This window comes from Bubalus kerabau, chromosome 4 (genome assembly GCF_029407905.1).
Source record: "Bubalus kerabau isolate K-KA32 ecotype Philippines breed swamp buffalo chromosome 4, PCC_UOA_SB_1v2, whole genome shotgun sequence".
Classification (NCBI taxonomy): domain Eukaryota; kingdom Metazoa; phylum Chordata; class Mammalia; order Artiodactyla; family Bovidae; genus Bubalus; species Bubalus kerabau.
In genome coordinates this window covers 27,296,269-27,312,206 of record NC_073627.1, presented here as the reverse complement: position 1 = coordinate 27,312,206, position 15,938 = coordinate 27,296,269, and the positions used below count along the sequence as shown (strand labels likewise).

General features: G+C 37.3%; 1 protein-coding gene across 4 annotated transcripts in view; it reads left to right on the top strand.

Moving 5' to 3' along the window:
* The window catches only part of SPOP (speckle type BTB/POZ protein), an 83,127-nt gene that overhangs the window by 41,670 nt on the left and 25,519 nt on the right, over positions 1–15,938 (top strand). For 2 of the 4 annotated variants that reach the window (XM_055576158.1, XM_055576161.1), the window contains exon 2: positions 4,381–4,426. The exons of 1 other annotated variant lie outside the window; for it this stretch is intronic. The gene's annotated coding sequence lies outside the window, so the exon portion shown is untranslated. Of the gene's footprint in view, positions 1–1,340; positions 1,395–4,380; positions 4,427–15,938 lie in introns of all 4 variants that reach the window. One more of the 4 variants, XM_055576159.1, reaches the window with a different exon arrangement.

Here is a 15,938-nt window from a genome sequence, read left to right as displayed (position 1 = left end):
GACTCGGATAAATATGGCAACCTTTACATTAATGTTTTGCATTTTTATTGTTTCATATCCAGTAGCTGATTTTCGTATACGTCAGTGACTACTCACCTTTTCCCTTTCTCCATTATATGTTTTATTACTGTTTAACTTCTAGAATATGTCTCACGCATTAAATGTAGGACTAGTAAAATACGTTTCACCCATTAAATGTAGGACTAGTAGTGAGTGATCTCCAATCCAGTTCATGCAATTCTTGTATTGTCTTATAAATTCAGCATGATCCAAATGTAGCTGATACTTACAAAAGAGTTTTTTGTAGCATTCTTAGCCAAAGTAAACATTTTAAAAGTGTCAGCCTTTACCTTAGAACTATTACAGGTAAATTTTGTTTAGGGATCATATGATTCAGTGACCAGTGTCTTACTTGTATCTTTTTCTGGAATCTTTAATCTACTGTGTGGGTGCGTGCATGCTCAGTCGTGTCCGAATGGCCTGTAGCCCGCAGGACTCTGTCCGTGGAATTTCCCAGGCAAGGATACTGGAGTGGGTTGCCAGTTCCTTCTCCATAATCCACTATACTTTAGTCATTATTGTGAGGTTGGGTGTATTTTTAATTTTTATGTTGCATGTTTTTTACCCCCTTTTAAAAGCTGGGTTCCCATTCAGAGCTTTGAGCACTTGGAATGCTAAAGTGTTATAAAGGAAAACTGGTTCTCTTCTCTAATAATACACCCCCCCCGACCCCTACCGCCTGCTGAAGTGTTTTAGTAGGACTTCCTTTCTTGAATATATCAACTTTGTCTTTAAGACACAATATATGTCTTTAAGAATTTATGTGCTAAGTATGTTTAAAAGCAGTTGATAAGACCTTAAAATGGAAACGTTAGTAATAAATATAACTAGAATATCAGGTGCCTGTGTATTTTCTTCCAGATTTGTTTATGTCCTTAAGAAATAGTTGAAGTCACAAGTTATTGTGGTTGGAAAGTAACCTTTGGATCTGGGCTTGTTCTGACTTTATTGTAGGTGAAGTGTTCCACGGAAAGTATAACCTATGTATGTTCAGAAGTATCTGTCTGATCACCCAGTAGGCAGTTTTCTTCAGTGAATTATACTTTCCTTATCTTGTAATCACCAAGTTTGAATGGAGTTCTTACCTGCTCTTTATCACATTAGTCCTATGTTTTATGCTGCAGAGAAATGCTTCTATTTTAAATCTTCCTTTAGAATAAAAATATGTTCTTATGTGGAACACCAGCACCATGAAGTTTTGTTTTTCCTTCCACTCTAGAAACTCTGCTATAAAAAGTTTCAGTTCCTAAGTCAAAAATAATTTTTTCTTTGAACCGTAGTTACCGTCTTGGGATGTTTCATCTGGATCCATAATAGAAGACTTTACTGTTTCTGTAAGCATCAAAATATGATATAAAGAATCTTCTTCTTGAATTATATTTTGTTCGCATAATTCTTATTTAAAACATCTTTTTCCTTGATTTTATGAAAATATGCTCACTAAAAAAAAACTTTAAAATAATAGAAAGTATAACTAAAGGAAGCAATCCCTCAGTCTTTCTGCCACATCTGGTTGAGTAGCCCTTAGTGGCTGCGGCAACTTAGTTCTGCACCAGCAGTACAGGAGAGCTCTTGTCGCTCTGGGCTTTCCCAGCATTGTCATCATTAAAACATGCCATGCACATTTGTTTTAGGGGAAGATACAATTTAGTTCATATTGACTTTTTATTTACCTATAAGTCAGTAGTGATAAGAACAGAAATCGGAATCTTTTTAGTAAAACTTTGTTAATCAAATTTGATTTATAGAGAGGGGAAACCTTTTTTTCAAATGTATAACTTACCGTCTCATCTTTCAAGGATAGAAATCTAAAGAGCAGATTAATTCAATCATTTATTAAATAAGTATTTATTTCTGATTTTCCATGTGCCAGACACTGTCTGGGTATAGCAACAGAACAGACATCTGCCTTCTTACATCTCAGGTAAAGTATGGTAGATGACTTTATGTGCTGTAGAAAAAAAATGAAGGAAAAATAAGACTGTGGCTGTAGGGGCTGGGGATGACATGTTTAAAGGTGTCAGGGAAGGCCTCACAGAGCTGGTGATTATTAGGGAAAGCCCCACAATGGTGAGGTTGTGTGCCAAGAGAATATCTGGGGAAGGAGTTATCCAGGTAGGATAAAGGGCAAGTCCAAAGCCCTAAGGCAGGAACGAGCGTATTCTGTCTGAGAAACAGCAGCAGTGAAGAGCAATGTGGCTGGAACACAGAGAGCTCCAGAGAACATAAATGGAGATTAGGCGAGAGAGGTAATGAGGTCCAGATTGTACAGGGCCTTTTCAGGTATTTTAAGGACTTTGGCTTTTACTCAGAGAGAGATGGAAATCATTGGAGGTTTCATCCATGATTCAACTAAAAAGGTAATGGCAAAAAATACTTATGTTCAGAAGTTTTTGTTTTTTCTTATAATTTGGGTATTAACTAGTGGCTCCTCGTGAGCCACAAAGATTTAAACATTTGTGTCAGTACTGAAAATTTCCCAGAAATACAGATCTTAAGTATTACATTTAAATTCAGAGAAAGGAAGTGTAATAGGAAAGCCTGTCTATAGATATTCATTCCTGGGTGGCCCTGCTTTATTACTGAGTTCTTATCCTGAATTGTCTTGCAAAAAAAGTCAAGGATATATTCTGTGGAAGACACTGTATTCACCCTTAGACATTGGAGGAGATATATACATACCGTATATACTCTATTTTATGTTAATGCCTTGTATAACCACCGTTTATACCTATAAATACCATTGCTAGCACCCAGAAGAAGCTTGCTGTGTTCTAGATCATAACCCCTTCTAGATCATAGTCCCTACCACTGCTCAGAGGTGTCACTGACCTGACATTTGTGGTAGTAGATGATTCTTTGTGATTTCACCACGTAGGATTCATTGCAGAACAATATAACTTAGTTTTGTCTGTTTTTGAACTTTATGTAATTAAATGGAATAATACTACATGTCATCTTTTATGTCTTCTTTCATAACCCAACTATATGTTTGTAAAGTTCATCTGTGTTGTTACATAGAACTGTAATTTAATTGCCATGTATATATATTCCTGTCATTAATATATCACAATTTGCGTATCTGTTCTGTTGATATTTTTGTTAGTAACATTGCTGCTGTAAATGTTCTCATATATATGTGCTGATGGACATGTGCAGGACTTTCTCCAGGCCATATTTGGGGGTGGAATTGTTGGATCTTTAGTTAGGGGCTTCCCAGGTGGCGCAAGAATAAACTGATTTCCAAAATGGTTGTACTGATTTGTCTTTCTACCCACAGAACAGGGTGAAAGTGTTCCTGTTCCTTCTAGTCCTTATCACTATTGTCAGACTCAAATTTTGCCTGTCTACTGGGCCTAAAAGTGTGCATTCTAATTAACTGAGAAACCAAAACATTAAACACAGTTGGTGTTCAGTAAATATCTGCTAGATAAATTTGACCTGACTCTTGCTATTTTAAATCTTCTGATCACGACTTGTCCTCTTGTAGATTCAGTAGTTTAGTATAGTTTTTGGTGAGGGCTCAAATCCACTGCTGATAGTAACTAGACTTGGTTAACCAAAATAAGAGGAGCTTATTTGTACCAGGGTAGCAGTTAAAGATAACATTTACATTTTCAGGAAAAGATTCTGTTTTTTAGGAATCACCCATAATGTAGGCAGTATTTCCTTTTCTCATAAAAAGGAAGATAGCACCAGAATTTTCTGCCTAGCTTATGTTCCTAGAAGCCTAGCAACCATTTTTATCCCTATTTTTGTTTTGAATGACTTTGTAGGATATGGTAGATTATTTAGGGTGGTAGTGGTTAGCTAAGATATCTCACCAGTCTTCAACAGCAACCTCAGTGTGGCAGCTGTTTATTAAAACCATAGGATACATAGCTTTGTTTAAATGCATCTTGCTTTGGTGTAATTGACCCACAGAGCACTTTTTATAAAGGGTATGTTACATAAAAACTTGATAGTAATTCTTTAAGCATTTTGTGCAGTTGCTGGCAAAAATGATTGCTCTCCTCTTATAAATGTTGACATGGGGCAAGTCACTTATTTCATTATTGCTGTATTCATAGGCCAGTTCATTAGAAGAATTAACTTGAATTTTTCTGACTTTAATTTCTAAGTATAACCTTTTTGAGAGATGACTAGAAACTAGAGCACTCAGAACTAGTGATGAGATACAAGAATGGTAATTTTGACTAGTAAATCCTAGCTAATGTATTACTTGCTTTTGTAAAATTTTCTCTTTTCAGAATAGCCTAAGTAAAGACTTGTATGAGATTCAGAATCTTAAGTCTGATTCATCATCTCTATTTCCCACAGAGATTTCCTGTTAGACAAGACAAATTAGAGTCTTCCTACTGACTTGGTGAGTTTTTACATAGTTTTATTTTAAACATAGTTTATAGTTTTATTTTAAACATAGTTTATAGTTTTATTTTAAACATAGTTTAAGATCATGAGGACAGAAGTGGAATGAAATGCATAGAAGTATTTATCATGACTTAAAAAAAATACACATCTTGAGTGCAATATACTGTCTCATTTCAGTGCAAATAGTATGTAAAGTTGAAAGTTATACAAGGTGAGAATGTAAGTTGTTTTTTTTTTTTTTAATAATGACCATTACAACCAGTGTTAAACATTTTTCATAACTGGTTTCAAAAGAGGTTTTATTCTAAATATTCTTTCCTGGGGTAAACCAGAGTTATTTATTCAGGTCTTCTCTGGTGACTGCTATATATAGGATAAGGCTTTACACTAATGATAGAGATGAGAAAAGGTGTTTGGATTTAAAATTTTAATTAATGGTTGATAATACATGATCTGGACATTTTTAGAGTAAGATTATTTTTCTCCCTAGAAAAGATCTTCAGAGAAATTTATATTCTAGCTTATAAAAGGAGATACCTTAAAGCAATTCATGGGCTTCATTTTACTCTATATAAATTTTGAGCAAATTATCTTTGTGTATGTACCTTAGAATTCATCTTTCTATGTGTAACTTAGATATTTCTACCATTCTAGCTACCATCTTGAAAGTTTTGCTTGTGGCATGAGGTTCTTACCTTAAATGCTTATGTATGTTTTTACGCAGTTTTATTGGGTAAAATAGGTGTTATTGCATTTTAATCTTTTAAATTCTGCCAAATCATCAGGAGCCAGGAAATTGTGTTAAGACAGACATTTTAACTTTGACCTGTTTTGTCTGCCTGTGTGGTTTTACTTTTTCCTTGCGTCATGAATTTTGGAATGAACACTTAAAACCGAGAACTTGCTGCTCATCCTTTGTCCCATTTAGTTTAGTTAGAACCTTACCATTACCATAGAAATTGGCTTATTTTTAAGAACTTTGGAAAGGAGAATTTATTTTTTGCAGGTGGTTTTAGGTAGGGAACATGGATCCAATGTAAACAGTTACCAGATTTCTCTACTTAAGACCACACTTGAAGGAAATGAAAGCATACGTATACCTCAGTATCTCTTGTGTAGTTACAGAGAGGTCTAGATGTCTCTCATTGAAAGTTTCCAGAGAATACTGAATTTCATACTACTAGATGGTAGCTGTTGTTCAGTCGCTAAGTCGTGTCCGACTCTTTGTAAACTCATGGACTGTAGCATGCCAGGCGTCCTTGTCCTTCATTAGCTCCCAGAGTTTGTTCAGATTCATGTCTATTGAGTTGGTGATGGCTATTTAACCATCATATCCTCTGCCATCCCTTTCTCCTTTTTCTTTCAATCTTTCTCAACATCAGAATCTTTTCCAATGAGTTGGCTCTTTGCATCAGGTGGCCAAAGTATTAGAGTGTCAGCATCAGTCCTTCCAATGAATATCCAGAGTTGATTTCCTTTAGTATTGGCTGGTTTGATGTCCTTGCAGTCCAAAGGACTCTCAAGAGTCTTCTCTGGCACCACAGTTCCAAAGCATCAATTCTTTGGTGTTCAGCCTTCTTTCTGGCCCAGTTCTCACATCTGTACATGACTAAATAGCTTTGCTTATGTGGACGTTTGTTGGCAAAGTGATGTCTCTGTTTTTTAATACACTATCTAGGTTTGTCATAGCTTTCCTCCCAAAGAGCAAGTATCCTTTAATGTCATTACTGCGATCACCGTCTGCAGTGCTAGATAGTATGTAGTAGTAAATGCTGAAGAGGATTGGTTGCCCTTGTAGTAGACCAAATCCTCTGGAGCAGGTGGGTCTTTTCAGCTTCTGAGTTAATGAAGTTATCCCAAATTGTATACCCCAAGGCCAGTTTAGAATTTCTTCTTTGGTATGCATTGTTTGGCCCCTTCTCTAGCCAGATTGTGTTAACAAGAAATATTTTTAAAGGGTTTGACTAAAACATTGGTGGGCAAAGAGAACTGCTTGTTGAATATGGCTTCTCTAAAGGCCAGAGGACCCTGTGAGGTTATGCAGCCTCTGCCTATTTGTTTCATAAAATGACTCCTTAGTTTTTGAATTCATTACAGATTGGACATGCTTAAATTGTATTAAGGCCAAGCCACTCATCTGTTTGCTGTTTGATTTTATAAGGTTCTTCATAATTGCAGTTGAGGGGAGAAGGTGAAAAACTGTAACTTCTCAAATCTCAAAAAAGCTTTATATAATTATATAATAGTCTCTTAACCATAAGGTTTTGTCCCTCTTCTTCTTCCTCTTCCTTCTTCTTCTTTTTTTAAAATTCTGTTCCAGCTCTTGTTTTAGAATAAATTTTCTCAACCTAGAGGAGAAGTCTTTGATAACATGTGGGATGTGTTAAAATCTTCATTTTCCCTAAGTTTGCTCTTTGTGGCCCTAGAGATTTTTGCCCAAGCCATTCAGTGGAATCAACACATTATTATTATTAGTGAAGAGAGAGAAGTTGCTGATTGTTTGGTTCTGCCTATCTAACTTCTTTTCTAAAGGTGTTTTCCTTTGAAACAGAGATCTGCTTTGAAGTGAAATAGCCCCTTTATAGTCAGATTTGTTTGCTGATTTGAATTCATGTCTTTCTATTTTAGCCATCTCCCAAATAATGGATTTTGAAAGTGATGTGTGGAGAAGCTTAATCTGATGAACACTATCTGCCTTTTTTTTTTTTTTAAGCAGTTGGAGGAAGTTGGCTTTTTGTTTGTTTGTTTTGTATTTTATCCTAGCAGGGGTTTAGTAGTTAACAACACCAGCACATCACCTGATGAAAGAACCCAGACTTTGTGAAACTGTGCTTGTTGCACTCATGGTTTATTCTGCAGGATCCTCCATTCAAGTGGAGGCAGGAATTTTTTTTTTCTTTTACGTTATTATGTAAATGTAGTTATTTGGGCCTGAATTAAAAAGCAAAACAAAAACCCAAGAAGTCTTTTTAAGTTCTAAGGAGATAGAGTCCTACAAGACTGTTGAGTGGCACCTACCTCTTTCCAGGGCAGACCTCTGCATTTGGAGCAGAGCATGCCCTCCCTGGGGGGCTTCCCAGGTGACGCTAGTGGTAAAGAACCCACTTACCAATTCAGGAGACATTAGAGATGTGGGTTCGATCCCTGGGTGGGGAAGATCTCCTGGAGGGCATGGCAACCCACTCCAGTATTCTTACCTGGAGAATCCTGTGGACAGAGGAACCTGATGGGTCCAGAGGGTTGAAAAGAGCCCGACATGACTGAAGCAGCTTAGCATGCACCCACTCACATGCTCTCCCTGGACATATTTTTCGGGTGGGGGATTATGCTAATAGGTCTATATTAACTTCTCTTACATAATGGATAGTTTTTGGGGAGAGGGAATGATTCCCTAGCCCTTAACTTAAATTGGCAATGAATTTTTCTGCTCTTTGATTTTTTTTTCCTAACCAGAAAAGTTGAGTCCAGATTGAGAATTATTCCATATTTTAACCTTTGAGCTGGCTGCTGAGGTCTCCTTGGGGACAAGGACTCTTTGTAGTTATTTCTAACCTATAGAGAAGGGCAGTAAGGCTGTAAACAGCAGCACACGCAGAGCTTGGGAGTCAGTGGGGCAGTCTGTTGTTTATTCCTTGGCTTTCAATGACTTGAGATTCTTTCATATATCTTCTTGTTCATCTTCATTTTGACTTTGGGTGAGCCTTACTAGCCAGGCTATTTCTATAAAACTCTTATCTCATAACACATTGAGAAGAAGAAAAAAATAGCCTTTTTATATTGAAAATCATACCTAATCCTCACAGTCATTTCAGAGTCCATGCTTGCCTAAGAGATCTGTAAACTGGGAAAACCTAAATGGTACTGACATGCATATGTAATACTATACTTGTTTCTGAGTTTTCCTTATATACAGTAGTTTCTTCTAAGTTTTCCTTATATGCAACAAATATAAGAACAGTTGAACTCTTAGTTAGATAAATATTTGACTATGGTAGAAATATGTTCTGCATCATAGCCTGGTATAGAAAAAACTTAGTAATGTGTCTGGACATGTTTTAAAGGTGGATGTGTCTATCTCTGTGTCTCTCTCTGTATATTTGTTTCTATACACATGTTTGCACATGCATATATTTAATGTTAATTATCATTTCTCTACATGTCAGTTTTAAGGGAATCAAACCCTGTGTCAGACATGAAAATATAGATCAGTTCTAAGTAAATGCTAATAATCTACCTCATTTTTATCCATATATGGGACTTTTACCATATAGAATTTAACTTGGAATAACTGAGAGGTCTAGCATGAGTTTCCAGCAGCTGCTATAATGGTACTTTCAGGATTGACTTACACTGGAAGATGTTTGTCTTAACTGTTGTGGGTTCAGGAACTTCCCATTTAGCCCTGCACATTTCTCTTTTTTCTCAATTTTTCTTGGATTTTTTTTTTTTTTTTAATCAAAGAAGAATGTAGTTTTGGAATGTATTAAATTAGTTCTTTAAAACTGAAGATGAACCGTTAAGTTTTTTTTTTTGGTAGTGTAATTGTTTTACACTGCTGTGTTGGTTTCTATAGCACAGTGAAATGAATCCGCTGTATGTATACGTATGTCCCCTCCCTCTTGGACCTCCCTCCCACGCCCTCCGCCTCACCCCTGTAGATCATCACTGAGCTGAACTCCCTGTGCTCCTCAGTAGCTTCCCGCTAGCTGTTTTACACATGGTAGTGTATATATGTCGATCCTAATCTCCCGGTTTGTCTCACCCTCCTTTTACCTCTCTGTGTCCACATGTCCATTCTTTATGTCTGTGCCTCTATTCCTGCCCTGGAAATAGGTTCATCGGTACCATTTTTCTGGGTTCCACATATATGCATTAATATATGATATTTTTCTCTTTCTGACTTACTTCACTTTGTATGACAGACTCTGGGTCCATCCACATTTCTACCAGCCACCCAGTTTTGTTCCTTTTTATAGCTGAGTAATATTCCCTTGTATATATGTGCCTCATCTTCTTTATCCGTTCATCTGTAGATGGACATTTAGGTTTTTCCTTGTCCGAAAGTGAAAGAGTTAGTCGCAGCTGACTCTCTGTGACCCCATGGACTGTAGTCCATCAGGCTCCTCTGTCCATGGGATTCTCCAGACAAGGGTATGGAGTGGGTTGCCATTCCTTCTCTAGGGGATCTTCCCGACCCAGAGGTTGAACCTGGGTCTCAACATTGCAGGCAGGTTCTTGACCATCTGAGTCACCATGTCCTGGCTGTTGTAAATAGTGCTGCAATGAACATTGGGGTACATGTGTCATTTGGTGGAGTACATGCACATATATATTTTTTTTACATGCGTCATTTTAAATTGTGGTTTTATCAGAGTATATGCCCAGGCTTTAGTTGCACTGTGACATGTGGAATCTTAGTTCCCCATCAGGGAGTGAACCCTCATCCCCTACATTGGAAGGCAGATTCTTAACCACTGGACCACCAGGGAAGTCTCTAAAATATTTTGTTTTAAAAGTATGCTTGGATTCCTATAGCTGTTACTCATTCAGCAACTCCTATTAACTAGAGCTCATTAAAGAAAGATATGATCCCAAAAGACAGTAGTCTAGTTAGTCAGTAGCAATTTCATTGAACAAATATTTATTGAATACCTATTGTGATACCATTTTAGGCATAGGGGAATGCTGTTCTCTCATTGTGCTTTAACTTCTTAATGGGAGAGACAGTAGACAAGTGAAAATATAAAAACAAGGCAATTTCAGATAGTAGTACTAAAAAAATGTAAGTTTGTTTACTGAATTTGTGAGTCTTTCTTGTTTTGTAAAGTAAGTTCATTTGTATCATTTCTTTTTAGATTCCACATGTAAGGGGTGTCATAGGATATTTCTCCTCTGTCTGATTAAACGCATGGTTGCCAGGGGGAGGGATAGTTAGGGACTTTGGGAGGGTCATCTACACACTGCTGTATTTAAAATGGATAACCAACAAAACCTATTGTATAACACATGCAACTCTGCTCAATGTTATGTGCCAGCCTGGATGGAAAGGGGCTTTGGGGGAGAATGGATACATGTGTATGTATGGTTGAGTCCCTTCGCTGTTCACCTGTAACTACCACAGCGTTGTTAACTGACCATATTCCCAATACAAAATAAAAACTTTGAAGTTAAAAAAATAAAAAAGAAATGTAAACAGGGTAATGTGATGAAAGAGGCTGTAAGTGAGGACTGCTTCTGAACCCGTGGTCAGTGATGACCTGTCTGTGGATACTACATTTGACAGGACACCTAAATGACAAGAAGAAGCCAGCTGTGAAAAAATATGAGGAAAGAAAGAGCTTTGGGAAAGAGCCTGATGTGTTCACCAGGTAGAACTAAAGGCCTGAGTAACTAAAGCCTGATGACTGAGAAGAGTAAGTGTTAGGTGAGGTCAAGAGATATACTAAAGCTTTGGCCGTCATGACAAAAGGCAGATTTTATTTGGATAACAGTGGAAGCCACTGAAGAATTCCTGTCTTGTTTCTCATAAGGATCTGATTTATAAGCCGTCTCATACCTTAGAGAAATTAATTGTAAAGTCTGCTGATTCTCTTTAAGATATTTTTATTCACTATTTGAAAAGGTAGTATAGTCACGTGGTTCAAAATTCACTAAGTACAAAAGGGAACATAATGGAAATTCTCCTTCCCACCCAAGTACCAGTTTCCTTCCTTGGAAGTAGCCAGTGTCCCTAGAGTCTTGTGTAGCTTTACAGAGTTTTATACACACACACTAAATATTTTTGCATGTTTAGATAGAAGGAGCTTCCCCATACTTTTTTAAAATAAATGCTCTTATTACATTGTCTATACCATAATTTATTTAATCAGTCCCCTGCTGATGGACTTTCAGGTTATTTCCTTTTTTTAAGTTGTTGTGATTGCAAATAGTGCCACATTGAAAAACCTTTTATATTTGTCATATTAAATATATCAGTAGGATAAATTTCTATATGGAACTGTTAGATCAAAGGGTATATGCATTTCTTATTCATTTCGATATATATTTCCCTTCATGGAGTTTATAACAGTTTATACTCCAATCAGAAATGTTCTCCTTACCCTGCTGCTAAGTCGCTTCAGTCGTGTCCGACTCTGTGCGACCCCATAGACGGCAGCCCACCAGGCTCTGCCATCCCTGGGATTCTCCAAGCCAGAACACTGGAGTGGGTTGCCATTTCCTTCTCTCCTTACCCTAGGCAAGTGTTATCAAACATTTTAATCTTTTCAGAGTCACTGGGTGAATTAATGTGTTTTTTACTCTGTATTTATCCATTATAAATGAGAGTTGAACTTGTTTTCACATATTTAAGAGCCATTGATATTTACTTGTCTGTAAACCATTGGCTGTTCTTTGCCTATTTTTCTGTTAAGCTGTTGATCTTTTTCTTCTTGCTCTTTAGAGTCACTCAATTCTAAATCCCCATGTTGTAGAATTAAAAAAAAAATACAGTGTTACATGTCAGTTATATCTCAGGTTTTTTTTAAAAGCAGTCATCTTTAACTTGTAAATTTTAGGAAGAGTGTACCTGACATGAGACATGAGAAACCCCAGGCTTCCTTTGCTGATTGAAATCTCTCTTGATTGCCCCTAGTTTCATTTTAAGAAGTGTCTCTAAATTTTTTTTTTTTAAGTGCATTTAGTATTTTGTTAGACTACATTGAGGGCTTCCCTGGTGGCTCAGATGATAAAGAATCCACCTGCAATGCGAGAGACCTGGGCTCGATCCCTGAGTTGGGAAGATTCGCTCTAGGAGGGCATGGCAACCCACTCCAGTATTCTTGCTTGGAGAATCCCGGTGGACAGAGGAGCCTGACTGGCTACAGTCCATAGGGTCGCAAAGAGTCAGACATGACTGAACGACTAAGCAGGGCACCGACTAGACTGAACTGCAAAAAGTTTACTCATAACAGATATTCAAAAGTCTTTCAGACCTTGCAGCAGAGGAAATCAGTATGACCTGTAATTTATAAGGTAATGAGAAAGAAGATACTACCTCCTGGGCTGTACATGATTGAGGATATGTAACGGAAGAAATACAGACACTCCTTTGAGGTCCCAAAAGTTTCTTAAAAATGAATATACCCAAGTCTTTCTATAGTTTTGTGTGTGTGTGAACAGTCTTTTTGGCATCTTCTGTTTTGGAAAATGCAGACGTCTCTCAAGTTTAAAATAGTTAACGACATTGGGATTTTTCCTTACTTGGAAACTGTACCAGGCTTTAAACCATGAAAAAAAAAAAAGTTACAGGTTTTTAAAAAGTCCCTAAAAAACTATGCTTTGGCAAGGAGCCATATTCCCAGCCTTCTAGCTTGTGCATGTTTATGTATTAAACCATATGAAATTGCCAATTTTTGACTATCTTTGGCCTACAAAAACAGTGATTCAGTCTAGTATCTCCATAATTTTATCCTGTAATTTTAAGACTGATGGATATAAAGATACCATATATGTGATATGCCTGTATTAATAGTTTGTTGTTTTTTTTTTAATTCTCTGGATGATGTGGATTAGATTGAAGATGGAAGAATGCTTATAAAGAATAAAAGATTTAAAAACTGCACAAGCTGTCAGGAGAATGGATATGTGTATATGTATGGGTGATTCCCTTTGCTGTTCACCTGCAGTTATCATTTATTAGCATTGATAATCTCACCTGAAATTCTCAGTTATTAGCATTGTTTGTTAATCAGCTAAACCCCAATTCAAAATAAAAAGTTTTTTAAAAAAATCCTTAAGGGTTGAATCCTTTTTCCACTAAAAAGAAAGAAAAAAAGAAAACTACACAAGCTGTCTGTATAACATTTTGCAGAGAATGTCTAGCCTAGCTCTAGCATATACCACAGGTTAAATTATTGGGATGTTTCTCTCTATTGTACAGGGAATTCATTTTCTATCCTGGAATTATCCTGATTACATAAGAATTCAGTTCAAATTACTGATTTATGTTTTCACAATGAAGGGAAAAATAACCAATCTTTTTCATCTTATAGAATGAAGATACACTCAGAAGAGGTGTAGACTCACAGGTCAGGATTTAATGGAGTGAACAGGAAACTAAATGGTAGTATATTACAGATAGGGCTTCCCAGGTGGCGCTGGTGGTAAAGAACGCAGCTGCCAGTGCAGGAGACATAAGAGAACTTGGGTTGGATCCCTGGGTTGGGAAAATCCCCTGGGAGAAGGAAATGGCAACCCACTCCAGTATTCTTGCCTGGAAAATCCACGGACAGAGGAGCCTGGTAGGGTACAGTCCATAGCATCGCAAAGAGTCGCACACAACTGAAGCAACTTAGCGCACATGTAACAGATACGTTCAAGCCTCCGAGTTGTCAGCATACTGGGAAGTTTGCTAAGCTTTGGGAAATAAATTTCTTGTTAGAGAACTTGGGAAGTCATGTTTTAACTTGTTTGAAGCCAGGAACAGTCTATGTTGATGCTTGTTGTCTCCTAAAGATTCTCAAACCATGACCCTCAAATAGACCTCCTCTTTTCTAAAATTGTTTTTCTGCTGGGCATCTGTGGCAATTGGCATGAAGTGCTGAAGAGTTCATGTACCACCAGACTACTTTGCTGATGAACATGTGTTTGCACATGGTGCCTACTCTGAGTGAAATTAATTAAACTTGTGGTATCCTAGTCAGTTTCCCTTCCAGCAGGTTGTGTGGCTAGAGCTCCTTAGAGTCTAAAACTGATTCTCTAGTTCTACTGACTGCTGGGCTGGACATTTTTAAACAATTGGAAGATGGGTGGGTGATATTATTTAAAAAAAAAAACAACAAAAAAACACAGACTTGTGTACAGAATAAATGAGAAACAAAAAAGATAGGAAACAATGGCCAAGACAAGTTGTATTTTATCTTCTGGTTATGATAATGGACCATAGCTCTGTAGCAAAAGTTAATCCATTAGAATAAGCTGGCTTTTAAACTTGTTTTTTTCTTAGGCCTAGAGAATTCTGAAATTATTAATTTTTAGATAAGTTTGAAGTATTTTTTAAACTTTAACAATAAACTCAAATTAATATTTTATGATCCATCAGTATTGAGCTGAGCCTGCACAGAGCCAAGTTTTATGCTCTTAACTAACGTGTAAAATTCACATCTTCATTGCCAGCCTGCCCAAAAGATAGTTTTAATTGGGAATTTTGAAATTCCATTCTGGTTCCTACTGGCAGTAATGGTAACTGGATTTATAAAACTGCCTAAGATGCATTTGCTATGGTATGCTAAGTCACTTTAGTTGTGTCCTACTAGACAAATAAATGGGCTTCCCTGGTGACTTGGATGGTAAAGAATCTACCTGCAATACAGGAGGTACCCCGGGTCCATCCCTGGATCCAGGAGGATCCTTAAAGAAGGGAATGGCTACCCATTCCAATATTCTTGCCTGGAGAATCCCTGGACAGAGGAGCCTGGCAGGCTGCAGCCCATGAGGTGAGAATGTGTTTGCCATCAAATGCAAGCCTATCTTGATCACAGGTCTCTTTTCTTGATATTATCATGAAATCTTGAATTGCATAAACCAGGGAGGCCCAAAGACCATTGCAGTGCTTAGTTTGCTGGCTTAAGTAAAATAGCACATTATGTGTATACGTCTTAACTTCATCTGTGATTACATGGGATATTTTAATTATAAACATATGTAGGATAGTGTTAAAACCAGTAGGGACTCTGGTAATACTAGTGGTATTACTCTGTGAGGGTGCCCTATATCTTATTAATACTCTTCCATGCTTATTACTTAAGTAGCTACTGAATGTGTATGAGTTGAGTGATTTGGGGGCAGGGGAAAGTTATTCATTTATACCTCTTTCTATGAAGGATTTGAGGCAGTTTCCAGAAATACTTAACATATCAAAGAGTAAAATAAACAGTTTAAGGACTTATAGCAAAATTAGTAACAGTGTTAAGAAAATAATAAAGCTATAGTACAGTAATAATATGAGCTATATAGAATGAGCATGTGAGCCTGTAGTTTCAAGACAGATTTGTCTCAGAGCTTCATAGTAGTCAAGCACAGAGGACAAACACAGACATTTAGAAGATTCATATTATCTGTCCCTAACTAAAAATAAACCAGGAGTTCGGGAAAGAAATTTCTCCCTTATATATTATAAACTAGACAATGTGGCACCCCACTCCAGTACTCCTGCCTGGAAAATCCCCCGGACGGAGGAGCCTGGTGGGCTGCAGTCCATGGGGTCGCGAAGAGTTGGACACGACTGAGCGACTTCACTTTCCACTTTTCACTTTCATGCATTGGAGAAGGAAATGGCAACCCACTCCAGTGTTCTTGCCTGGAGAATCCCAGGGACGGGGGAGCCTGGTGGGCCACTGTCTATGGGGTCGCACAGAATCGGACACAACTGAGGTGTCTTAGCAGCAGCAGCAGCAGTAGCAGACAGTTTATGATATAATGAAATAAGTTATCATTTTATACTATTCCTACAATTAATATATTTTAAA